The following is a 27,889-nucleotide window of genomic DNA, read 5'->3' on the forward strand; positions in this document are numbered from 1 at the left end:
GCTGTGTGCAGGGGTGCAGCCTAGATGGAAGTGAGGAAGCAAGTCGCTGATTTGAACCCAGAGAGAAGGACGTGCGCTGTTCTGTGGTTTGCAGCTCGACTTTGTGTCTATGCTTAGACAAGATTTTCAAGTGGCCTCAGTCTGTTACACTTCATCATGGCCTCGGGGACATCTCACCTGGTGTTGGTGCCCGTGAGGTTTTTTGTGTCTGTGGGATACCTGGACCAAGCTGGGAGCAACAGGCCAGCTCCCACCAACACGCCAGGGGCCAGGCCAGCTCCTGGACTCCTGGGGCTGCGTTTCTCTTTCTTGGTGAGGACATCAGTTCTCAGCACTGCCTGCACTGATAGCTCATCTCTGCTCCAGCCACACTGACCTTCCTGTGCCTTGGACACACCTCCCCCCTCCCCACCTACCTATCTTTCAGAACTCAGTTGTCACTCCTCCACGTCTCCAGGATAAGCTGTCCAACACCATGCCTGTCTCCTATCACTGGTGCCACTGTGCATTTATTCCTGTGGGCCTCTCACTATATCTGTCCCCTCTTAGACTATAAACTCCACCAGAGATGGAAATTTTTCTCTTTTGCTTCACCATTGTATTCCCAGAACTATGTCAGTGCCTGGCACTTAATAACTCCTGGAGCCATCATCTTCAAACCATAAAGCCCAGAACATTCTCCCCAGTAGGACACAGAGAAGTTGGACTCCAGAGTGATATGCCCCAACCCCACAAATTATGTTTGAACATTTGAAAGATCCTCTGATAAATTTAAGGCATGCACTGCCATTATTTTACAAAAGAGGTTTGAAATTGAAAATCCAGGCCAATTATTCCAGAACAGGAGGTTTTGCTTGGAAATGGCTGTCTGCTTTGAACACTAATTAGGATATTGATTTCTTGGCCAGCATTAAGGAATTAAGCTCTTTTCAAAGCCCCACATGCTAATAGAAACTGAGGAGACATGCTCAATCAATTCCAAATTAAAGGCAGCTTCACTTTGAATCCCTTTTGGGGTTGCCAACAAATATCAAAACCCAGTGAGCAAGTGGCAACATGGCAACACTCCACCCCTTAGCACATGTACTTGCAAGGGTGGCTCCCTTTCAAGGTTTCAGGAAACCAACATTGTAGTTATCATAAAAGTAGAAGAGGATGTGCAGATATCCCAACCTTTTGAAAACATGTAGTTTTTTCCTATTATAATCCAGAAGGCCTGGGTTATCCATCTGTATTCTGGCTTTATTTCCAGAATCTGTGCCTGCAGAGTAGCCTTGTGTACAAGCTCAGGACTCACTCCCTCAATACCCAGAATCAAATAGCAGTCCCTGATGGAGTGGCACACATCTCCCTACCAGAGCCTGTTTGAGATAAGACCAGTAGGCATCCAAGCTTCAAAGGGAAAAACCCTCCTCTGAGGTGGCCTCCGCCACCCCGTTCTCAGACGCCTAGATGAGGAAACTCTTTTAAAGCTCCAGATACACCAGAAAGTATCCCTTAAGACCCACGCCAAAGATCAGACAGATACCCCAGGGGGCAACCAAGCATCCTGAGAGAAGAGCTGTGACATTCGGGCTTGGGTGATAAGGTACATTTCCTCATGGGCAGGGTATCTCCTGGAGAGCACCCCTTACCACACAAACCCCTAAAGAGTCAACTACCACCACCTTTGACCCTTACTAGATGGGGCCCCTCCCCTGAGGGTAGCTGACAGACCCTCCTGCCAGAGGCTGCCTGGTTGGTGGTTTGCCTGAAGCCAGGTGGCTTGTGCCAAAGTATCCCACTCTTGACCAACTAATGTTTGTTGTCTATCATCTGATTCCACTTTGATGAAAGTCAGCAAGGGGCAGGGACACTTTCTGTTTTCCCCAGGAAGCCCTAGAGTAGCATTCCACAGAAATGTCCCATGTTCTTGGCTGGCCCAGCATCGTGATCATATGTCACAGCTGAACGACTCGGGGAAGCCAACTCATATGATTAAATTCAGAACTGCCAAATGGTTCCTTCACACTGAGGGGTGCTCTTTTCAAGGGGTTGAAATTAATTGATTCCCCAGAAGGATTTCTGGCTGGAATTCCCAGAAAGCCAAGTCATAGGAATGGCGCCTGGTGTGCATGTGTGCTGTGAGCACTGGGGTGGGGAGTCGTGAGGGGTCCTGCCTCCAGACAAAGGTAGGGCCCTGAGAAGGTTGGGGTCCAATCAAGCATCACCCCCTTGGACCTGATGGATAAATCCAGACAAGTACTCGCTCCCTCCACTTCCTCCTTCCAAGTTTGTGTTTGGTACTGACCCTCCCCCTTAAATAAAATATGATATATAACAGTAATATATACAACAGACAAAAGCAGTGGTTTCTAGGTATAAATATATTTTATGTATTTAGATGTATAACTGTGATGAGACAGGATGAAAATTATTAACCCCCCCGGGGGTTGCACAACCTTCATGCTCCCCAACTCTCACACAAGGGCCAAATCCAAGAAGGTAGATTTTCAAAATAGAAGAAAAAGAAAGCAGTGAGGGTGGGAGGATGTGCTCCACAGTTGATGCCACTTATCAGGGGACCTTGATGTGGCCAGAGTTCACGGTGAGGGGAGAGGTGGGGAAGGGACCGAGGTGGGGGCATGAGGAGCTGGGAAAGCAGGAGTTTCCCTGGGATCTCAGTGTTAGCAAGTGAGAATGCTTATGGAAATTTGAGCCAAAATCACTATGGACCAAATACTTAAATGTTTTGGAAAGATGTAAATAAAACTGGAAATTACCAAATGCATTGTGTTTCTTAAAGTATGACATGGCTTTGGGCCTGGATGCAGTTAAAAATTGAAGGCTATGGTTGATGGTTTTTTAGGGGTTTTGGGGAGGGTTATATAGATTATTAAGGAAATTCTGATTCACAAAGACAATTAGTTGCAAATGGTGATCGACATTAATAAGTTTGTCACAGAGATGGGAAAAGTTTTACTTTAAGGTTTACACTAAACCAAGTTAGCCTAGCAGCACAGTCAATGTGTTGGTGGGCACTGATGTGTAAGCAGTTGGTCACATTGAATAAATGTGTGTGAGTGTGTGATGAAGAGAGAGAGAGAAGTGGGAGGTTTTCAGGACAATTTGCAAATAGCTAGAAATAAATGAAATTCCAGTCAAACATTTGGGATATCTCTCACAGATCTTCATATGTGCAACCATCTCTCGCAGGCTGCTGCTCCTTCCACCAAACCTTCACCTCCTCCTCCTAACTCATCATCCTTTCCCCATATTGCCTCCTCCAGCTGAAATGGCTGACCTCAAACTGATAGACAAAGCTGGAGTTCACATCAATTTAATCACCCACACCTGGTTTGCAGATTTTAATAATACAATTTTCAAGGACTGTATTAATTTCCTGGAGCTGCCACAATAATTGCTACAAACTGGATAGCTTAAAACAGCAGGAATTTATTCTGTCAGTTCCGGAGCCAGAAGTCCCACCTTGAGGGGTTGCAGGGCCATGTTCACCTCTGGAGGTTCTAGGGGAGATCTTGTTCCTTGCCTCTTCCAGTTCTGGTGGCTCCATGGCCCCCATCTCTGCCTCCATGACCATGTGAGCTTCTCCTCTGTGTGTCTGGGTCTCCATTTCTGTCTCTTATATGGACACTTGTCATTGATTTAGGACCCATCCAGGTAATCCAGGATGATTTCATCTCAAGACCCTTAACTTAATTACATCTATGAAGACCTTTTTGCCAAATAAGACAACACTCACAGGTTTCTAGGGATTTGGATGTGGACATATATTTGGGGAACCACCATTCAACTCAGTACAGGGGACAACCTTTCTCCCCTTCATTACCACATGTGTGAGAAGCAATTCACACATTTCCGGGCACTCAAGAAGTACTCGATCAAAAGTGGCTAATATTAGGGAGGGTGGGAGGGAGGGAGATGCAAGAGGGAAGAGATATGGGGACATATATATATGTATAACTGATTCATTTTGTTATAAAGCAGAAACTAACACACCATTGTAAAGCAATTATACTCCAATAAAGGTGTTAAAAAGAAGTGGCTAATATTACTTGTACCCCCAATGTCCCATCCCCCACCACCTCCACCCCTCCTCCCACCACCCTCACCCCACCCCAACCCCTCCCCAGTGTTGCTTTACTCTCACTCCATATCTTCAATGTGGGCCAAAATGTATTCAGGAAGTTGGTTGTCTTCTGATTGGCTGACTATACTTTAGCACATGGCTATTTTTCAAGACCAGTCTCATCACTTAATGTCAATTGCCAGCTGGCTAATCTGCTAAATATCAATATTAGCCAAATGACATTGTCATTGTCCATTTGCAGACACTCGGTATGACATCTCAACATCAGAACTCCCTTCCCTCGATACACATCAGACTTGTGCCAGAACCAGACTCGGGAGCCATGAACCTATCGTGCTGCCTTTTCTGACTCTGCCCCCTTTGGAAATGCTGGGTCCCTGCTGGGGCAGCATGACTGGAGGAAACAGCTTGGAGGCTGGGCACGGAACCTCCTCCCTGGCCTTCTCAAGGCCTCTCCTCCTCTGACACTAGGAAGGAAAATATTCATGACATAACTTTTTTTTAAGATTTTTTTGATGACAATTTTTTAAAGTCTTCATTGAATTTGTTACAATATTGTTTCCGTTTTATGTTTTGGTGTTTTGGCCACCAGGCATGTGGGATCCCATCTCCCTGACCAGAGACTGAACCCTCACCCCTTGCGTTGGAAGGTGAAGTCTTAAACACTGGACCACCAGGGTAGTCCCATGACATAATTTTTTAAAAGAAAGAAGCACACCCATGTTGACAGCAGCATTATTCACAATAGCTAAAAAGTAGAACAATCCAAGTGTCCACTGACAAATGAAAGAATAAAAAAATGTAATATATTCGTATAATGGAATATTATTCAGTCTTAAAAAGGAAGGAAATGCTGACACATGCTGCAACATGGATGAACCCCATCCCTCTCTCCTCTCATAGACAAAAGGCTCAGAACACAGAGAAATCCCCTCAGATCTGAGCCATCCAAGAGAAAGCAGCAAAGATGAAGCTGGGGCCCCAGTTGTGCTGCCAAGATGGAGGCCCCAAAGCCTGCTCCCAACCTCTGGTCCAGCACCAGCCTCCGGTCCTCTTTCCCTACCCCTGCTGCCAGTGGACCCTGACGCCCACCCTTACCAGATGTTGCACTGCCCTCCCTCCCAGCCCCCACAGGTATAGGAGCTATACACCCTGCACCAGGGCTCTGACTTCACAACTGGGAGCTGAAAGAAGCTTCTTCACTTCCCCCAGAGCAGGAGGCCTGTGAAGAAGTACCCACCATACCCCAAGGGATGTGGGTGCCCTGTCTCTGTGAGTTCCAGGGAACTGAGCCAATTCAGAGGAGGCCCCTGGGATGTTTGTTTATATTCCAGGCTCCAGCCAACCATCAGTGACCTGCAGTAGGGACTAAAGGCAGTGTAGGGACAGCCAGGCCTGTCCTGGAAGAGAAGCCCACTGTGCCCTGTTCGTGGGGACTGCTCAGACCTTCTTCCAGTTGGGACAAAAATGTATGGGCCCAGGGGAGGAGCCCACCTAAAGCCCAAGCCCCAGGGCCCAGAATCCCCATCCAACTATCAAGGGTCTGCACAAGCCTCTGCTGGCCCGTCCTCTCTAGGGAGGCCACACCACTGATGGTGCATGCTCAGGGCACACACAGGAGCTGGAATGATCCTGATCCTATAGACTCGGGGCTGCTCACAGTGTCAGGTGGAACCTGGGGTATAAGGAGAGGGCAGGCTAGAACTGGGCAGCAGGGCTCTCTTCACCACCAAATTCTCCTGCAGAACTTATAATGCGGTAAAATTCTTAATGTGAACCGGCCCTTTCATGTCATTGCAAAAATATATTTACTAAGATAAGAGGGGAAAAAATATTAGAAATAACGTTAAGTTACAATTTGTAAATATTTTTGCATATCTTTTGTGGGTGTCCTTTTGTGCCCTTGCCTTGGGGTCCAAATATATTAGGGGAGGGGAGCCCAGGTCACCGGGGTGAGGACGCAATGTGGAGTAAGCATCTCACTGCAGAACCAGCTCCACCTTTTTTCTGGTGACCGTGGGCATGTCATCAACACTCTTGTGGCTCAGGTTTGTCATCTGGAGATTTTCAAGGCTATTGGGAGAACTCAGTGGGATAAAACAAATTCAAGAGTCATTTATTCAGAGCCATGGGGTGAGATGGTAGAGAGAGAGGCAAAGGGCTGGGGGCCTGAGTGGCAGGCTGGCCATCATTCCAGGAAGAGGTGGGGGGCTACAGAGAAAGGGTGGGGGTGTCAGCTGAATCTGGAGACAGTGGGTTTGTAGAGGCCAGACAAGGGCAGTTGGAAAATAAAAGGTGGTGATCTGCTCAAAAGTCATATGCACAGTAAGGAGGGCCAGAGAGAAAGGAGGCTGGACCACAGGGGTCTGGGCAGAGAGGGAGCCTGGAGGGAAAAATGAGAGCAGGAGGGGGCCTGGGGACACTTCTCTTGTACAGGATTATCGCAGTGGCTCCAGGGGCTTCTGTTGTGGAGCAAAGGGGCTTCATGGCGGGGGGCAACAAGACTTTACAACAAGCTGCCCTCTACTCCCCTTTCTCCCATCCCCGACTGGGATCCCAGGCCCTCACCTTCCTGCCTGGGTCCATTCAGGAGGCATTGATCTGGCTGCGTGTGTTGATGTGGGGAGGGATTACAAGCTCTTTGGTGTTACTAGAGAGTAAAATGTAAGAAATAACTAGTGGAAAATGAGCAACTAGTTGCTAGAAGTCAGGCCACACCAGGGCAAGTGGACGTCCTCTTGAAGTGCTGCTGTCACCATCATTCTACACACAGATCACCTGGGGAGCGAGGCCAAGATGTCAGTCCCCAGGCCTGGCTCTCAGACCCAGGGTGACACAGGAGTGTGCTTGTTTAAAAGCACCCAGATGACTCTGAAACGGAGGTCTGGCTGGAGGCAGGAGGCCAGGTGCTGGAGGCGTCTAGATCAGGGTCTGAACCAAACTATTGGTTGGAGTTGAAAGTTGGGGTGGATTCAGACTGGGTTTTTTTTTAATGACCTTTTTGTTAAATTGAGGTAAAACATGCATATAGTAAAATGCATATATGGAAATAGAAGACACATTTGCAAGGTCTTGGTGAGGGATTTGAATACATGTATATTGGGGAGTTGGTGGGGTGATTGAGAAACTAACTTCGAGGTTGAATGCTGGAACTACTGGAGTCTGAGCAGACTCTCAGTGAGGAGATGGTTCCCTCTGATTGGGGCAAGTTGAGTTTGAGATGCCTGGGGGTCACTGGAGTGAAGATAGCCAGCCGTCCCCTTCCAAGTGAGGGGTGCACACTGCCTTATGGTTGGGTCCATTCCAGAACCTGCTGGACTCCAAAATACCTTCCTAGAGCAGCTGTACCAGAGTTGTGCAGGGCCCGCCTGCTGGTATGAATCAAGTTTGGGATACAATTCTTGAATAAAATATTATAGGAAGAAGATGGTCCTCAGTGCTGTATGCTGGGTAGAGGCCACTCAGCATTGTGCTTAAGAAGCCCTAAAAATGCCTCTTCTGCTTTGCCCAGTGACTCCAGTCAAAGTAGTTCATCATAAGGAAATACTCCAAAATTTTTTAAAAAGTCACATGCAGGGAGAGGTTCACTGGAGTGTTATCTATGCCAGGCAAAACTGGAGACCATGTAAATGTCTAGCAACAATAGATAGTAAAGTAAATATGATGTATCAGTTTGAGGTCACAATGAGGAAAAGCACAAAATGGAAGCATAGAAAAATGGAAACAGTGATATGGGAATACTGGTATTATGGTTGCTTTTTTTCCTTCTTTCAATGTTTACTGAACAAGTGTCATTATGACAATGACAAAAATGTTTGAGTCACTTATTATCTTCATGACAGATTGTGACATTGCTTATGCAATTTTTAGAAATTGTTGCAGTGGTTCCAGCCAGAGGAAGTCAGGAGTCAAGACACTAGTTGCCTTAGTCCCAGAAAACAGTATTGGTGGTAACAACACAAGACCTATTGCTTCATAAAATAGCAAGAAGAGTCCAACCACCTGCTGAAAAGCATGTTGGAAATCACAGCGATAGCACACCAACATCCGGGGAGGCTTGGAGAGAGTTTTTGTTTGTTTGTTTTTTATAAGTTTAATTAATTAATTAATTAATTAATTTTTTGGGCTGCGTTGGGTCTTCATTCCTGCACATGGGCTTTCTCTAGTTGCTGCAAGCAGGGGCTACTCTTCACTGCGGTATGCGGTCTTCTCTTTGCAGTGGCTTCTCTTGTCGCAGAGCACAGGCTCTAGGCGTGTAGTCTTCAGTAGTTGTGGCACATGGGTTCAGTAGTTGTGGCTTGCAGGCTCCAGACAGCAGGCCCAGTAGTTGTCGCACATGTGCCCAGTTACTCCATGGCATGTGGGACCCTCCCGGGCCAGGGCTCAAACCCCTGTCCCCTGCACTGGCAGGCGGACTTAACCACTGCACCACCAGGGAAGCCCCACTGGGGACAGTTTTAAACTTGCTCTTCCTTCCTTCCTCCCTCCCTCCCTTCCTCCCTCCCTCCCTCCCTCCCTCTCTCTCTCTCTCTCTTTCTTTCTTCTTCTTCTCTCATTTTCTCTCTCCCTCCCTCCTTCCCTTCCTTCCTCCCTCCTTTCATTTTTTTTCTTTCCTTCTAACCAGGACTTTCCAAAATTCCTCTCACAAAAATAATCCACTGAGACCTTCAAGATGGCAGAAGAGTAAGACATGGATCACCTTCCTCCCCATAAATACATCAAAAATACATCTACAAGTGGAACAACTCCTACAGAACACCTACTGAACAGTAGCAGAATACCTCAGACTTCCCAAAAGGCAAGAAAATCCCCATGTACTTGGGTAGGGCAAAAGAAAAAAGAAAAAACAGAGACAAAAGAATAGGGATGGAACCCGCACCTCTGGGAGGGAGCTGTGAAGGAGGAAAGGTTTCCACACACTAGGAAGGTGGGCAGGAGGGAAGCTTCAGAGCCATGAAGGAGAGCACAGCAAGAGGGGAAAGCAGCAAGATTCCCGCACAGAGGATTGGTGCCAACCATCACTCACTAGCCTGAGATGCTCATCTGCTCACCCACCGGGACACGGGTGGGGGCTGGGAGCTGAGGCTCAGGCTTCAGTGGTCAGACCCCAGGGAGAGGACTGGGGTTGGCTGGGTGAACACAGCCTGAAGGGAGCTAGTGTGCCACAGCTAGCCGGGAGAGAATCCAGGAAAAAGTCTGGACCAGCTGGAGAGGCAAGAGACCTTTGTTTTGAGGCGCGTGAGGAGAGGGGATTCCTTTCCAGTGTGCCTACAGAAGGCAGAGCACCACCCAAGCAAGCTCCAGAGACAGGCATGAGCCACAGCTATCAGCTCGAATACCAGAGGTGGGCATGAACCGCTAATGCTGCAGCTGCTGCCACCAAGAATCCTGTGTGCAAGTGCAGGTCACTATCCACACCCCCCCGGGAGCCTGTGCAGCCTGCCACTGCCAGGATCCTGTGATCCAGGGACAACTTCCCCGGGAGAACACACGGCACACCTAGGCTGTTGCAACGTTACGCCAGCCTCTGTCACTGCAGGCTCGCCCACATTCCAATTATGACAACTGTACCCTTCCTTCCACCCTGCCTGAGTGAGCAAGAGAGTACTGATCAGCTGTTGCTTTAACCCCCTCCTGTCTGGGTGGGGAAAATACTCCTGAGGGCGGCCTACACACAGAGGCAGGGCCAAAACCAAAGCTGAAACCCAGGAGCTGTGTGAACAAAGAAGAGAAAGGGAAATTTCTCCATGCAGCCTCAAGAACAGCAGATTAAATCCTCACAATCAACTTGATAAATTCTGCATCTGAAGAATACCTGAATAGACAATGAATGTTCCCAAAACTGAGGCAGTGGACTTTGGGAGCAACTGTAGACTTGGGGGTTTGCTTTCTGCATCTGATTTGTTTCTGGTTTTATGTTTATCTTAGTTTATTATTTAGAACTTATTATCACTGGTGGATTTGTTTATTGGTTTGGTTGCTTTCTTCCTTTATATATATTTTTTTTCCTTTTTCTCTTTTTGTAAGTGTGTATGTGTATGCTTCTTGGTGTGATATTGTCTGTATAGGTTTACTTTTACCATTTGTCCTAGAGTTTTGTCTTTCCTTTTTTTTTTTTCCTTAATCTTTCTTCCTTTTCTTCTGAGCCATGTGGCTGACAGGGTCTTGGTGTTCCAGCTGGGTGTTGGTCCTGAGCCTCTGAGGTGGGAGAGCTGAATTCAGGACATTGGACCACCAGAGACCTCCCAGCCCCACGTAATATCAGTCAGCGAGAGCTCTCCCAGAGATTTCCGTCTCAATACTAAGACCCAGCTCCACCCAACGGCCAGCAAGCTCCAGTGCTAGAAGCCCCATGCCAAACAACTAGCAAGACAGGAACACAATCCCACCCACTAGCAGAGAGGCTGCCTAAAGACATACTAAGTTCACTGACACTCCAAAACACACCACCAGACATGGCCCTGCCCACCAGAAGGACAAAATACAGCCCCACCCACAAGAACACAGGCACCAGACCCCTCCACCAGGAAGCCTACACAAGCCACTGCACCAACTTCACCCAAAAATAACGGGAACTATGAACCTGCAGTCTGTGAAAAGGAGACCCCAAACACAGCAAGTTAAACAAAATGAGAAGACAGAGAAATATGCAGCAGATGAAGGAGCAAGGTAAGGACCCACCAGATCAAACAAATGAAGAGGAAATAGGCAGTCTACCTGAAAAAGAATTCAAAGTAATGATAGTAAAAGACATCCAAAATCTTGAAATAAAATGGAGAAAATACAAGAAACGTTTAACAAGGACCTAGAAGAACTAAAGAGCAGACAAAAAATGATGAACAACACAATAAATGAAATTTAAAATTCTCTAGAAGGAATCAATAGCAGAATAACTGAGGCAGATGAACGTATAAGTGAGCTGGAAGATAAAATAATGGAAATAACTGCCACAGAGCAGAATAAAGAGAAAAGAATGAAAAGAATTGAGGACAGTCTCAGAGACTTCTGGGACAACATTAAACGCACCAACATTCGAATTACAGGGGTCCCAGAAGAAGAAGAGAAAAAGAAAGGGACAGAGAAAATATTTGAAGAGATTAGAGTTGAAAACTTCCCTAACATGGGAAAGAAAATAGTCAATCAATCAAGTCCAGGAAGCACAGAGAGTCCCATACAGGATAAATCCAAGGAGAAACATGTCAAGACAAATATTAATCAAACTATCAAAAGTTAAATTCAAAGAAAAAATATTAAAAGCAGCAGGGGAAAAGCAACAAATAACATACAAGGGAAACCCCATAAGGTTAACAGCTGATCTTTCAGCAGAAACTCTGCAAGCCAGAAGGGAGTGGCAGAACATATTTAAAGTAATGAAAGGGAAAAACCCACAACCAAGACTACTCAGCAAGGATCTCATTCAGGTTCAACGGAGAAATTAAAACTTTACAGGCAAGGAAAAGTAAAGAGAATTCAGCACCACCAAACCAGCTTTACAACAAATGCTAAAGGAAATTCTCTAGGCAGGAAACACAAGAGAAGGAAAAGATCTACAACAACAAACCCAAAACAATTAAGAAAATGGTAATAGGAACATGCATATCGATAATCACCTTAAATGTAAATGGACTAAATGCTCCAAACAAAAGACACAGACTACCTGAATGGATACAGAAACAAGACCCATATATATGCTGTCTACAAGAGACCCACTTCAGACCTAGGGACACATACAGACTGAAAGTGAGGGGATGGAAAAAGATATTCCATGCAAATGGAAATCAAAAGAAAGCTGGAGTAGCTATACTCATATCAGACAGAATAGACTTTAAAATAAAGACTGTTATAAGAGATAAGGAAAGTCACTACATAATGACCAAGGGATCAATCCAAGAAGAAGGTGTCACAAAAAAATAAAACTAAAGGCCAATATCACTGATGAACATAGAGGCAAAAATCCTCAACACAATACTAGCAAACAGAATCCAAAAGCACATTAAAAGTATCATACACCATGATCATCTAGAGTTTACCCCAGGAATGCAAGTATTCTTCAATATACACAAATCAACCAATGTGATACATCATATTAACAAACTGAAGGAAAACAACCATATGATAAACTCAATAGATGCAGAAAAAGCTTTCAACAAAATTCAACACTCATTTATGATAAAAGCTCTCAAGAAAGTGGGCATAGAGGGAACCTACCTCAACATAAAAAGGCCATACATATATGACAAAACTCATGGTCGACATCATTCTCAATGGTGAAAAATTGAAACCATTTCCTCTAAGATCAGGAACAAGACAAGGTTGCCCACTCTCATGGCTATTATTCAATTAGTTTTGGAAGTGTTAGCCACAGCAATCAGAGAAGAAAAAGAAATAAAAGGAATCCAAATTGGAAAAGAAGAAGTAAAACTGTAACTGTTTGCAGATAACATGATACTATACATAGAGATTCCTAAAGATGCTACCAGAAAACTACTAGAGCTTATCAATGAATTTGGTAAAAACAGGATACAAAATTAATGCACAGAAATCTCTTGCATTCCTATACACTAACAATGAAAAATCTGAAAGAGAAATTAAGGAAACACTCCCTTTTACCACTGCAACAAAAAGAATAAAATACCTAGGAATAAACCTACCTAAGGAGACAAAAGACCTGTATGCAGAAAATTATAAGACACATGAAAGAAATTAAAGATGATACAAACAGATGGAGAGATATACCATGTTCATGGATTGGAAGAATCAACATTGTGAAAATGACTATACTACCCAAAGCCATCTACAGGTTCAGTGCAATCCCTAACAAACTACCCACGGCATTTTTCACAGAATTAGAACAAAAAATTTCACAATTTGTATGGAAATACAAAAGACCCCGAATAGCCAAAGCAATCTTGAGAAAGAAAAACAGAGCTGGAGGAATCAGACTCTCTGACTTCAGACTATACTACAAAGCTACAGTAATCAAGACAGTATGGTACTGGCACAAAAATGGAAATATAGATCAATGGGACAGGAGAGAAAGCCCAGTGATAAACCCACACACCTATGGTCACCTAATCTATGACAAAGGAGTCAAGAATATACAATGGGGAAAAGACAGCCCCTTTAATAAGTGGTGCTGGAAAAACTGGACAGCTACATGTAAAAGAACGAAATTAGAACACTCCCTAACACCATACACAAAAATAAACTCAAAATGGATTAAATACCTAAATGTAATGCCAAACACTATAAAACTCTTAGAGGAAAACATAGGCAGAACAAGTTATGACATAAATCACAGCAAGATCCTTTTTGACCCACCTCCTAGAGAAATGAAAATAAAAACAAAAATAAACAAATGGGACCTAATGAAACTTAAAAGCTTTTGCGCAGCAAAGGAAACCATAAACAAGACAAAAAAGACAACCCTCAGAATGGGAGAAAATATTTGCAAATGAAGCAACTGACAAAGGATTAATCTCCAAAATATACAAGTGGCTCATGCAGCTCAATATCAAAAAAACAAACAACCCAATCCAAAAATGGGCAGAAGACCTAAATAGACATTTCACCAAAGAAGACATACAGATTGCCAACAAGCACATGAAAGGATGTTCAACATCACTAATCATTAGGGAAATGCAAATCAAGACCACATGAGGTATTACCTCACACCAGTCACAATGGCCATCATCAAAAAATCTACAAACAATAAATGTGGGAGAGGGTGTGGAGAAAAGGGAACCCTCTTGCTGTGCTGGTGGGAATGTAAGTTGATACAGCCACTATGGAGAACAGTATGGAGGTTCCTTAAAAAACTAAAAATAGAACTACCATACAACCCAGCAATCCCACTCCTGGGCATATACCCTAAGAAAACCATAATTCAAAAAGAGTCATGCACCACAATGTTCATTACAGCTCTATTTACAATAGCCAGGACATGGAAGCAACCTAAGTGTCCATCGACAGATGAATGGGTAAAGAAGATGTGGCACATATATACAATGGAATATTACTCAGCCATAAAAAGAAACAAAATTGAGTTATTTGTAGTGAGGTGGATGGACCTAGAGACTGTCATACAGTGTGAAGTAAGTCAGAAAGAGAAAAACAAATACCATATGCTAACACATATATATGGAATCTAAGAAAAAAAAAGATTCTGATGAACCTAGGTGCAGGACAGGAATAAAGATGCAGCAGTAGAGAATGGACTTAAGGACATGGGGAAGGGGAGGGGTTACCTGGGATGAAGTGAAAGAGTAGCACTGACATATATACACTACCAAATGTTAGATAGCTAGTGAGAAGCAGCAGCATAGCACAGGGAGATCAGCTCAGTGTTTTGTGAACACCTAGAGGGGTGGCATAGGGAGGTTGGGAGGGAGACGCAAGAGGGAGGGGATATGGGGATATATGTATATGTATAACTGATTCACATTGTTGTATAGCAAAATATAACACAACATTGTAAAGCAATTATACTCCAATAAAGATGTTAAAAAAATCCACTACATCACAAAATATTTTTAAAAGTTATAGATAAGACCCTAGTATTCAAGGGCCTTATCTATACCAAGTGGTACCTAGGGAATTCTTCACTCTAAATTGTCCCGTGCATGATTCATGAAACAGCCTCTCAGTGTGGACTTCGAGGTGCTGGTTCCTCCTTGACCAGGTGCCAGGTCCCTGGAATAAAGGTCAAAGGTCCATCACCATGTGGTCCAGGCTAGCCAGATTCTATGGCCCCAGGGACACATATATGATGGCTGGTTGTCTTTGGTACGGGATGAGATCTCTGAACAATAGCCAGTGCCATCAGGAATATATTGGGAATATCCACAGCTGTGAGGGTAGGCTCCAGGCTCAGCAACAGCTGCACTAATGCCCCTAGTAGCACCCTTGGGTGCTTTGGAATGCATCCAGCCTTGGACCCAAATCACCCCACAGGATGCTGAAGGAGATGACCTGTTTATAAAAACCAGCCAACTATAGGCCTCTTCTAACCCTTGGGTTGCACCTGGGTCATTTCCTTGGCCCTAACCACAGAGGGATGTAATCTCTCCTGTTATCCTTTACCTGCAGCCTAAAATTCCATCTCCCTAATGTGGCACCCAAAGCCTTTCTCAACATGTCCTGCCTCCCCAGGGATTCTTCTGGGACACACCATATGCCTCTGACTTCTACACTTTCAGGATCCTGTTGCACCTGCCTAGAATGCAGTCCACTCACTTCCAAAACATACTTACCTTCCATCTCAGCTCAATCTCATCCCCCTATCATGACGTCCCCAAGCCCATCTCAGCCATCTTTGGGGTCATTCCTGCCTTCTTCTTACTCATGGCACTTATGTTTATCAGAGGGTCACTAGATACTCCAACCCTCTGCAGATACCCTGATTTCAAAAACTCCATCATGGTGTCCCCATGGATCATCAAAATGTCCTAGAAGTTGCACAGCTTGCTAACCACTAGCAGAATGAATCACACCCATAATGATTAGCATGAAGATGTGCCAACAGCCAAAAAGGCAGAACTGAGAGCATCTCAGGTACTTGGGGAAAGCCCATTCCCTGTGCAGCCACCCAAGCCAAGTCTCACCTGCAGGGCTTGACAGAGCTGGTGGAGACATGGATACTGGGACCTGAAGAGCTCACAGTAGCTCTAATGCATGGGTTCAGGGAGCGTGGCTGAAGGCCAGAGACAGAGGCTCTTCCCAGCCAGCCCGGCACCTTCTGGGGAGAATGAGAGGGGAAGGGGAGTTAGTTTAGGCCCTGGTGAGCCCACCTGAACATGGCCATGGTCAGGAGAGCCCTGGTTACTTTGCTGGCAAAAGCTATCTGGGGGCCTGGCTGCCCACTCCTAATGGAGGTGTATGTGGCCCAGCCATGGCTGTGCTGGGAACTAGGGCATCTTGGATGCCCTCCTTCAGGGGCACAATTTAAAACACAAAGCATTTGATGTTCAGGTTGGCTATTTTAATTTCACTAAGGGTTGTGCTCAACAGAACCCTTACCCAGGCCCTCAGGGAAACCAGCCTAGGCACTAGTCTGGGGCCTGCCAGCCCCTCCCCATTCTGAGCAGGGACCCAGGCTTTCAGAGTACCTGGGTTAGTTCTAGAGTCACCAGAGACCAGGGAGAGGTCTCCTGGGGAGGAGGCAGCATCCCTCTCCTGCAGGAAGGCTTGTCTTCCTGTGTTTTCCTGTTCAGCCTGTGAGCCGAGAGTTTCTTAGGACTGGCTCTGTCCCCGGGGTCCGGCCCGACAGGACACCCACATGCTGATGGATGGGTCCCTCTCCCCTCATTCATCCATTTGTTCCTCACACTTATGCCATGCACCCTCCTTGGGCCAGGCTCTGTGCCAGGCCCAGGGACACCATAGTGGACAAGACAGCCAAGGCCCTACCCTCCTGAGGAGACTTGACATCAATAAGCACAGAAGAAAATGAGCAAGACCATGTGGGTCTTCTTTTCTGATTTGGATTCCTTTTATTTCTTTTTCTTCTCTAGTTGCTGTGGCTAAAACTTCCAAAACTATGTTGAATAATAACGGTGAGAGTGGGCAACCTTGTCTTGTTCCTGATCTTAGAGGAAATGGTTTCAGTTTTTCACCATTGAGAACAATGTTGGCTGTGGGTTTGTCATATATGGCCTTTATTATGTTGTGGTAGGTTCCCTCTATGCCTACTTTCAGGAGAGTTTTTGTCATAAATGGGTGTTGAGTTTTGTTGAAGCTTCTCTGCTCCAAAATATACAAGCAGCTCATGCAGCTCAATATCAAAAACAAACAACCCAATCCAAAAATGGACAGAAGACCTAAATAGATATTTCTCCAAAGAAACAAACACATTGCCAAAAAACACATGAAAGGATGCTCAACATCACTAATCATTTGAGAAATGCAAATCAAAACTACAATGAGGCATCACCTCACACCAGTCAGAATGGCCATCATCAAAAAATCTACAAAGAAGAAATGCTGGAGAGGGTGTGGAGAAAAGGGAACCCTCTTGCACTGTTGGTAAGTTGATACAGCCACTATGGAGAACAGTATGGAGGTTCCTTAAAAAACTAAAAATAGAACTACCATACAACCCAGCAATCCCACTACTGGGCATATACCTTAAGAAAACCATAATTCAGAAAGAGTCATGTACCACAATGTTCATTGCAGCTCTATTTACAATAGCCAGGACATGGAAGCAAACTAAGTGTTCATCGACAGATGAATGGATAAAGAAGATATGGCACATATATATAATGGAATATTACTCAGCCATAAAAAGAAATGAAATTGAGTTATTTGTAGTGAGGTGGATGGACCTAGAGTCTGTCATACAGTGTGAAGTAAGTCAGAAAGAGAAAAACAAATACCGTATGCTAACACAGATATGTGGAATCTAAAGCAAAACAAAACAAAACAAAATGGTCCTGATGAACCTAGCGGCAGGACAGGAATAAAGACACAGGCGTAGAGAATGGGCTTGAGGACACAGGGAGGGGGAAGGGTAAGCTGGGACGAAATGAGAGAGTATCATTGACATATATACACTACCAAATGTAAAATAGATGGCTAGTGGGAAGCAGCTGCAGTTCACAGGGAGATCAGCTCGGGGCTTTGTGACCACCTAGAGGGGTGGGGTAGGGAGGGTGGGAGGAAGGCTCAAGAGGGAGGGGATATGGGGATATATGTATACATATAGCTGATTCACATTGTTGTACAGCAGAAATTAACACAACATTTTAAAGCAATTATACTCCAGTAAAGATGTTAAAGAAAAAAAACAAAAAAAACATGTGGGTCATGACACTTGGTGGGAAGAGCACAGGGCTGCAGGACACAGGGGTGCCTGGAAGCAACTGACGTCGACTGGGTGGTCAGGAGACTGGAGGAAGTGGAATAAACCCAGCATGTTTACTGGAAAAGTTGGGATTTTACCTGGAGCAGATGCCCCAGATCCAAGGAGGACTATCCAAGGAGGCCAAGACTTAGCTAGGCCAGACTCCCTACTTTCAGGGTGTCCAAGGGTGGGCCTGCTCTCCTGGGTAGGTCAAGGCTGCCCAAGGAAGGCCCAGGAGACACATAGGAAAAGCCTAGGAAAGTTTTAGGGGAGACAGCACATGAAGGCTGCAGAGCCCTGCAGGAAGGGAGTGGGCAAGGCCTTGGGGTCAAATAGGCCTGAGTTGTAATCCTGGCTCACTCAGCACAAGTTAACTCAACCTTTGTGACCCTCAGTTTCTTATCTGTAAAATGAATGGGTGGAGACTTGGTCCAGACTTGTCTCCAGGATTGAATGAGATAATGTAGGTAAAATGCCTGGCATAGTGCCTGCTCCCTGCGATGCAATGTGAAATGTGTTTCACACCTTATCACACAGTAAAGACAGCCCAGGATTGGAGCCAGCAGACACTGGCGTGACCTGCAGCCCAACTCCTAACCCCTCCTTGTTTTGGGAAGCTCGGTTTCCCTCTCTGTAAAATGAGGAGATGCATGATCTAACCTCTGTGGTGGATCAGAGCACCCCCCAGACCGGGCCTGCCTCCCACAGTGTGTTGAGTCTGGGGCTGGATAGGGCCCCACAGTTGCAGAGAAAACCTGCAACCCCACTAGTGGTCTTTTCGTTGACAAGGAAGCCGTTATTGCAGAAATAGCACTTTCCTGCCCAACGGTGTGAGTGCAGAGGCCACCCCAAGACATGATTTTAGCAGAGTGCCTCTAGCCTGAATTTCTCCAGGATCCTGATGTCTCAACTCCCAGAGCCAATGTTTATCAGTGAACTCAACAGCCAGCAGCAGCAGCGACGGTGAGGTGACCAAGGGAAGCAGTCTGGCAACCACAGGAAGTAACGTTTCTGAAAAGCCCTCAATGCTGGGGGGCGTCCATGTCAGCCTCCATGGCGGCCTGGCTTCTGCTCTGCCTGCAACACTCCAAGATCAGTGCTCTAGAGAGACCTGGAATCCTGGAGTCAGGTGGGGAGGACCTCTGATAGACTCGTCCTCTCCTAGTTTGCACAAAGCTCACACAGGGGCCCTCTCCTCTCCATATGCTCTCTCTACTCACAGAGCGTCTCACAGGAAGAGCCTCCTCTCTTTGGAGGGCCGGAGGGAGAGTGGCAGGTTGTACTCTTCCAAAGCGCGTCCCACTCCCACCCTCAGTGACCTGCCCTGCCCTGCCCAGGGCCCTAGAGCTGCACAAACACATCATAGACTTCCCAAATGAGGCTCTGGCTCCTTGCAAAGGGGAGGACAGATATCCCTCAGTCTCACTCCAACTGCCCCCTCCCCAGGATGGAGAAGAGCTCCATTGTGGGAATAGGTGGCTGAGACACACCTCTTCCCCTACCCAACTCCCAAATGCCTAAGTTATCTCATTGCTAGAATGAAAGCTGGAAGGTTGGGGCCCTGGGGTCTGGTGGCCAGGCATGCGGGGCTCCACTGGGGAAGGAAGAAGAGGCCAGACACCAGGGTGTGGGTCTGGGGGGGCAGCCGAGGCCAAGGGCCATAGGCTTGAGGACTACCAACCAGGCACGAATCCTGAAACAGCTTTGTGGCCAAGGAAGCTGGGCCAAGGGCCTCTGCCGGCCTGCTGTGTACTCGGCCCCCAGCAAGGCTGGCAACCAAGGTCCCTGTGGGTTGCCCCCCATGGAGGCCATCATGGCAAAGGGAGGCCCCACTGAGCCGAGGTTCTGGAGGTGCTGCCTGCTCCGTGTTTCCTCCAGGATGCTGAGAATGGGTCCCCCATTGCAGCGTTCCCTACGGTAAGAGCCAGAGTCACAGACCTGGGCCCAAGGTGCTGAACCCCTACCAGTCCTGCTGTCAGTGAGGGTCATGGGCCATGCCACAGGGGTGGGGGCACTGCACACAAACTCTCTGACCCATTCAAGGCCAGGTAGTCTTCCCGTGGGGCAGTCAGAGACTCTGCACCTCTAAGCATGGGGTCCCCCAGCCCTCTGCTCAGAGCCTCTCAGGCAGCTGTCTTCTACTTCACAGAGGGACATAAGGAACCCACAAAACTAGCCACCCTGATAGCTGCACAGGATCCCAGGCTCTGAGCCCCCACCATCTCCTGGGTTCCAGGCCTTCCAGTTCATCCAGGTCAGCCTTTTACAAACTTTCACTGAAAATACTTTTTCCTTAAACAAAATCTGACCTGCACATTGAATCAATCAGTCAAACATTCGGAAGGGCAAGAGTGGACTTGGTGCCCCAAGCCCTGCCCATCCTGTTCTGAGACCTTCACCCTCAGCAGAGTCCCAGAGGTCTGAGGAAGGGAAGGAAATCCTCTGATTTAGTTTTAGTCCAGAATACAGGTGCCCGGCCCTACAAGTGATGAAACTGAGGCCACGGAGGCAGAGTATGTGGCGAGGCTGCTCAGCAGAGAGGCAGACATGGGCTGTCTCCCCACTGTCTACCCCCCACTCTCTGGCTCACCCACTTCTGCAGCCTGCAGACCGCACTCTCCCTGGCTCCTACTGGAACCTTGATGCATCCCATGTTTCTGGTCTGACAGCCAGTAAAACTCAGCCTTCCTTCTTGTAATCGCCAATTCATTTCCCGTTGGAGGACTCACTTTGAACTTGCAGGGAACAAAGACCCCTTTGTGAGTTGCTTTTGGGAAGGGAGATGGGGGAGAATTGCATAAATAATATGAGAAGCAGCAATCCCAATTATACTTTGTAACCTCTCTGGTGAATATGAAATAAAAACCACTTTATTTTGGAAAGCTACAGTGGAGCCAATTTTCTCCAGCCTGGACATGGAGGCCCGGGGCCCAGGGCTGGCCAGTGGGGCAGTCGCTGTACTATCGAGGGCAGCCAGGTCAGCCTGTCCCTGCTAAGCCCAGGCATCATACAACATGGCATTAATATATTTTTTTCCAGCTGCAGGAAGTCCAGCTTGTGCAGGAGGAAAGTCATTTCTTTACCGTTTGCAGCTAGAAAGAAAATGGCTTTATCCCCTCCTTTCCCCGCTGCTCTCAACCATGTGTGTCTTCCCAAGTTTCCCTGCAGTCTGCCTGCCAACACTCCAGGCAGGGACAGAGTGAGAAGGTCTAGCCCTGGGGCCCCTGCAGGGGCCTGGGTCGGGGCTGCAGCTGTCTCCCAGCCACTCTCGCCCTCCCCCTGCACAGGGAAGGCCGGGCTGCCAGCTCCTTGCTTGCGGTTTCTTCACACACTCCATATTCTGTCAGCTGCTTGGCCTGTGCCCACATGCTGTCTTCACTCTCAAACAAACCCCTGTCCTTCCCTCAAGTTCAAGGCACATGCCACCTCCTCTGGGAAGCCTTCTCTGAGTTAGTTGCTCCCCTAATGAAACTTCTCCTAATACTCAGCACAGGGCAGCATGGATTTGTCTCAAGTCTGCCCCCTCAGTTGGCTGAGGCCCTAGCAAAGGATGTAATTTATCCTGGTGCCCCCAGCGCCAGTCCCAGGCCTGACACAGCGGTAGCCTGTGAATGGATGGATGAGCATGTCCACATGCTTCTTAATCCATAATGGTACTTAGAGTGGCTAGGATGCTTTCAGCTGGAAACCACCTTCTGTAAGAAAAATGAGGGGTTGGTTCTAGTGGGAAGCAAGGTTCATGTAACTGAGACGTCTGGGTGGATGGCTTCAGGCAGAGCTTGATCCAGGGTCTTTGTATTCATCTCTCCATCTCTGCCTTATCACAGGCAGGCCTCCCCATTATGAGGGGAGATAGAAATATACATCCCAACTTAGCAACCTCCTAGAAGGACAGACCCTCTGTCCTCATGGCTTGGCAAAATAAATGCTCTGTTCCCATCAACCACAGGGGGTCTGAAGACAGGCACTTTCCTCAGAAAGTAAAAGCTCTGGCAACTCCTGTAAAGCAGAGATTTGAAGGTTCAGGTTCAGGAGACATGGGATACTGTACCCCACAGTTCACTGTGTTGCCCAGGATGACGCTGGGCATGAAAAGACTAGTAGAATATTTTGCATCTCTTTTATTAATAATTGACACATCATTTACTTCCAAAAGAGACCTGAGGTCACAGTGTAACTTTGGTCTTACTTTGGCCTTCCAAACGGCTTTCGTGTAGCCATAGCTTCCACTGGGTACCTTCTGTGAGACACTGAGACCAGGAGAAGTGGAGTGACTAGTTGAGGGCCACCAACAAGTGGGACCTCCTGACTGAGCTGCACCGTCCCCTGATCAGTAGACACCTCCTAAAGTCCAAGAGCAGCTTTGCTGTCAGTGCTCCCGGATGAAACCAGAACACATGGAATGAAAGCGCAGCTGTGCTCTGCCAGGCTTTCTGCCCACGACTGTGCTCTCCAGCGCACTCCCTACTGGGGTCACAGACTCCAGTCTTCTGGTGAGGCAAGTCCTGGTGCCCCAGACACCTGGAGAGAAGCTCGTGGTTATTATTGTTGCTGTTGTTTTCAGCTTGCTCATAAAATTATATTTACATCCATACACACATGTGTATATGCATATACATATATATGACAGATCCATGAAAGTGGGCTAGAATCTAATGCAAAGGATCCATTTCATCTCATGGAATCCACACATGGACACATTTCACAGATTAGGAAATAGTTCCCTGAGAGGTCAATTGACAAACCCAAAGACAATCAGCTAGTAAATGGAGAGGCTGTGAATAGAAGGCCTGAGAGAAAAGGGTCTCACACTTCCTAGCAGCCCCTTTCAGTCTGAGAGGAGGCTGGACATGGCAACCAAGAACAGAGACTGAGCAAGTTCCATCCCTTGGTGTGGGGCTCATCCCTGAAAGTTAGCATCCTAACCTGTCAGTCATTCTTGGGTTGGAGCTGGGAAGCCCTTCACTGTCTGGCAGTCCTTTCTTAGAGTCTGGAATCCTGCTGTCCTGACCTTCATTCTCAGAGGCCCAGGGGCTGGTCAGGGACACTGAGGGCCTAGCAGGACCTACAAGGCTGGTAGCAGGGGTCCAGGCCAGGCAACGCCCATGGGGGACCTGCAGAGTAGGCTTGGGTGCTGCTTTTCCCTGGGACAAAGGACAGGGGTGTCATTCTGACTTCACCCACTCACATGTGGCTGCAGGTTAGAGGCCATGAGATTTTCCTGTCACCTTCATTCTGGGCAAAGTATTTCCTGGTCTCTTTCCTGCTCCAAGCCCAGGACTCCCCATTCCACTCGGGCACCAACCCCTGCTCCAGTGCTGCCCCCACACCTCCCTGACCAGCACGCTATGCCTTTGGGGCTCTGCTTAGCAACCAGGACACAGGCCCTGACTTCACCCCAATGTTCCATCCTGTGGATTGGGTCAGGGTGGGTGAATACTTTCATGTCCTCAATGTGTGGGGGCTCAAATGACACCACTGTGTGACATGCACCAAACGGGCGTCATAGGTCAAGTAAAGACAGTAGGTAGATCCTGCAACCCCAGTGGGCTCTGAAGCAGTCACACTCTTAGAGCAAGGGAGACTCACATCAGCAAAACTGTGTCACCCTCCTCACAAGGTTAAGGCTGTTCATTGGAATCTCTTTCTTCTTGTTTTATTTGTAATTTGTGAATGGTCTTGGTGGTATGGTTCTGTAACAGCTATAAACATAGGGGATTATGCTTACTTTCATGTTTTTATGTACTTAAGTAACATTATAATGAAAATAAATTGTCAATACTAGAGAATCAAGACAATTTTTCCCTCCAAAATGGGTATTTAAGAAACACTATGATAAAATAATCAATCCTCTCTGAGGTGTTAAATAGCCAATAAATGACTTAAGAAAGAGGTAGCCCGGAAGAGGGTCAAAAACTCAGAGACAGTCTGGATTTGAACCCACATTCCTTTATGAGCTCAGACCTGGGGAAAGGGTCTTAGAGTCTCTGAGCCAGTTTTCACATTGGAAAGGCAGAAGCCCAGTAATGGCTAGTAGGTTTCTCTCCTCCGGGCATCATCATCCTTCCCAAGATGGGCCTCCTGTACTCAGACTCCCATGCAGAAGAACCTTCAGCCAAGAAAAGCCCTTCTTCAGTGGGAATGCCAGGCCACTGACATGCAGGATAGGAAAGGGTTTGGCTGAGACCTGAGGGGAAGTGGCCTCTAAGACCTAGCAGGGCCAGCTGCCCTCTGCTGTGGGGCAAGGATCCCACCGCCCGGCTCTCTCAAATCTCAAGGCCCCCAGTCTTGGCCAACAGCCTGCCAGCTTCTGAAGGGCCCAGCTTGCAGCAGGTGAGCTGGGCTGGGTAGATGGGCTGCAGTCTTCTCAGTGAGGACCTGTGGTCACCCACCAGCCTGGCTCCCTTCAGGGCCCCCCAGTTCACTGGCCTTGCTTCTCACCCTGGACATTTGCGGCCCTGCGTCCAGGGTCCACCCTGCAGGGGCTGGTAAGCTTGAATGACAAGGCCAGGATCTTATTATTTTTACTTTTCAGGGTTGCCCCCACCAAAATGAAGCCCTCTGTTTAACCAGTGGCCACTAAAAATAAATATTTAAACACCACCTTTGTGCAGCTGAGCTAGGTCACGCCTCAGAGACACGCCATCTCCCTCAGTTGCCCAGGCCCAATGACACCCTCGTGCCTCCGGTACTGGCCCAGTAGGAAGACAAATTCTGTGATGTCCATACACATCCATATTCCCCAGTGTCTGGGAGAGCAGTAACTGGTTAGAGAAGGTCAGAAGGAGACCAAGAAAGGGAGACCCTCTCCAGAGCATTCTCCCCACACTGGGATGTGAGCAGCCCCCAAGAAACACCCTGACCTTCCACAGTGTCCTGGGTTTGCTCCAGCCATGCAGGTCCCACCAGGACACAAGATACTACCGCCCTGGCTGCAGCTCAAGGTCGGAAACCACACATGGCAGGTGGTCCTGGGGCAGGGACTGCTGGGCCCTCCAGATGGGAGAGAACCAGCCTGGAGAGAAGAAAGTCCCCACCCCACCAGTGACCTTTTCTGCTTTTTTCCCAGCCCTGAGATGTTCAAATTGCAGCTTTACTGCTAGGAGGTCAGGAAGTGGGGGTGGAAATGTCCCATTTTAGCATCTGGAGTAATAGAGAGAGAGAATCAGGAGAGAAACAGAGAGACAGAGAGAAGGGAGATGAAGAAAAACACAGAGAGGAGAAAGAGAGACAGAGGTAGAAAGAGATGAGAGAGAGGAGAACTCTCTGATTTCTCTCAAATGGGATGAGGGCAGCCGGGGAGCAGAGCAAGGTAACCCGCTGGGCTCTGGAGCTGCCCTCCTGCAGGATGGGCTCCCCCCGACCCCGGCCCATGAGGGAACAGAGCTACCAAAGCCCCACTTCCCTTGGCTGACAGTGCTCAGTAGGGCTTGCTGGGGGACCTTCTCTCCAAATGAAGTTGGACCTAGGTGGTGGGATGGAAAGAAGCTTCTGCTTGCCAGGTACCTGTAACCTTGGGTTGCACCATGAAATAGGTTTTTAGTAGATCCGTGTTGTAAATAGAACAAATTATTTCCACTGTATTCTTGGGAATTAAATCACTATCACTTTGTGAATACATTGAAAATACATCTCAATACTTGCAATCATGTTTTGTCTGTCTCCTATTTCTTTTCTTTTCTTTTACTTTTTCTTTTTTATTTTTCTCATATATTTAAAGGCTCAAAAAATAAAGTGGCCAGGAATTGCCCAGCTGAGGTCACCTCATGGGCTAGTATAGCTCTGTAAGTGCTCGGGCTCAGAGCATGACAGGGTTCCTCAGGACCAAGAGCAGCCTCGGGGGCAAGTCCTGCACCTCTCAATTCTCAGACGCTCAAATCCTCTTGCCCCTTAGGAGTCACTGCAACTAAGACCCTGAAAACCAAGGTGACCTGGGGGAGCCAGGTGGCTATGGCACTTGGGAGGGCCACCTACCTGGGGCTGAGCAGCCAGGAAGAATGGGCTCAGCCCACCTGGGAGGACTGGCTCAGGTTCCCAAGGCAGCACCAACTTTGGGCAGCAGGTGTTTGTAGTGGTGAGACTTAGTGGGGATGTGGCATCCCTAAGGCTTGTCTCTGCCCCTGACTTAGCTGGGTGTTATTACTGAAAAGGTTTCTTTTTTTGTCTTCTCCCACCCTCTAGAAACACCTTGAAAGAATCACAGTGATGAAACATAATCGTTCACCTTGTTTTCATCCCATAATATAACATACTGACATATTTTATCCCACCTGACATTCACAACAGCCCCACCTTCTCTCCCATCACACTTTTGTCTGTGCTGTTCTTCAAACACACCAAACACTTTTCTGCCCCAGGCCTTTTCACATGCTCTTCTTCCTGCTTTAAATATTCTTCCCCATGCTGCATCCCTTCACTTCCCTCCTCTGTAAAGACTTACTTCACAATCCTGTGTAATCCATGTGTAATCCAGGAGAATTTTCTTTTTCTGAAGAGATACACTGGTGTGTTAAGAGATTGTTGTGAATTAAAAATGGCAGATTTTTAATGATTCTTTGCAGTTCTTCCAACAAAAGTTATAATCTATTTCCTCACCCTTCTGCTCTGGGCCAACCTGTGACTTGCTTTGACCAATACAGTGTGGTACAGTGATGCCGTCTGACTCAATGCTAGAACTCAAGAGACCTTGCAGCTTCCACTCTCATTCCTTTGGAACACAGGTGCCTGTGAGGAAACCCAAGCCAGTCTGCTGGAGAGGCATATGGAGGAGAACCAAGGTGCCAGACCAATAACCCCACCAGAGGTAGAGAGTGAGACCGCCTGGTGGCTTGTTAGGGATATCTAACTAAAACAAGAGGGAAGAGTCAAGGTTTGCAACTTAAATTTTTTGAAATAAGAAATTATTTTAAAATTTTTCAAAATAAAGGAAGGACAAACAGAAATAAAATATCAGATAGCTACATCTCTGGTCAATTGATTTTCACCAAGGTTGCCAAGAGAAGTCAATAGGGGAAAGGATAGTCTTTTCAAAAAAATGATGTTGGAACAACTGAATATGCACCAACAGAAGAATGAAATTGGACCCCTAACTCCCACCATATAAAAAATTAACTCAAAATGGATCAAAGAACCAATGTGAAAGATATAACTGAAATATTTTTAGAAGCAAACATAGGCATAAATCTTCTTGATCTTGCATTAGGCAGTGATTTCTTAGATATGATACCACAAGCAATAAAAGAAAAAATAAATCAACTGGTCATCGTAAAAATTAAACACTTTTGTGTTTCAAAAGAAAGCGAAAAGACAGCACAAAGAATGGGAAAAATATTTGCAGATCATATGCCTGATAAGAGATTCACTTTTAAAATATATAAAGAATTCTAAAAACTCAGTAATAATGCAAATAACTTGATTTTGAAATGGGCATTTAATAGACATTTCTCCAAAGAAGATGACCAATGAGCATTTGTATGAAAAGATGTACAAAAAGATGCTAAACATGATTAGTCATTAGGGAAATGCAAATTAAAACCACAATGAGATTCCACTTCATAAACAGTAGAATTACTATAATAATTTTTAAAAGGCAGACAATAAGTATTGACAATGATGTGAAAAAATGGGAATAGTTATACACTGCTGGTGGGAATGTAAATATATTTAACCACTTTGGAAAACTGTTTGGTGGTTCCTCAGTAAGTTAAACATAAAGTTACCATATGATCCAGAAATCCCACTCCTAGGTATATATCTAAGAATTAAAAACATATGTTCATACAAAATCTTGTGCATGAATCTTTACAGCAGCATTATTCATAATAGCTATAATAGCCAAAAGGTAGAAACAACCTAAATATCCACCAATTAATGAATGGATAAACAAAGTGTGGTATACCTACAGGTGGAAAATTATTCAGCCATAAAAAGGAGGAAAATACTGTTAAATGCTACAA

This window comes from Monodon monoceros, unplaced genomic scaffold, assembly GCF_005190385.1.
Source record: "Monodon monoceros isolate NGI ecotype Baffin Bay Population unplaced genomic scaffold, NGI_Narwhal_1 Super_Scaffold_21, whole genome shotgun sequence".
Classification (NCBI taxonomy): domain Eukaryota; kingdom Metazoa; phylum Chordata; class Mammalia; order Artiodactyla; family Monodontidae; genus Monodon; species Monodon monoceros.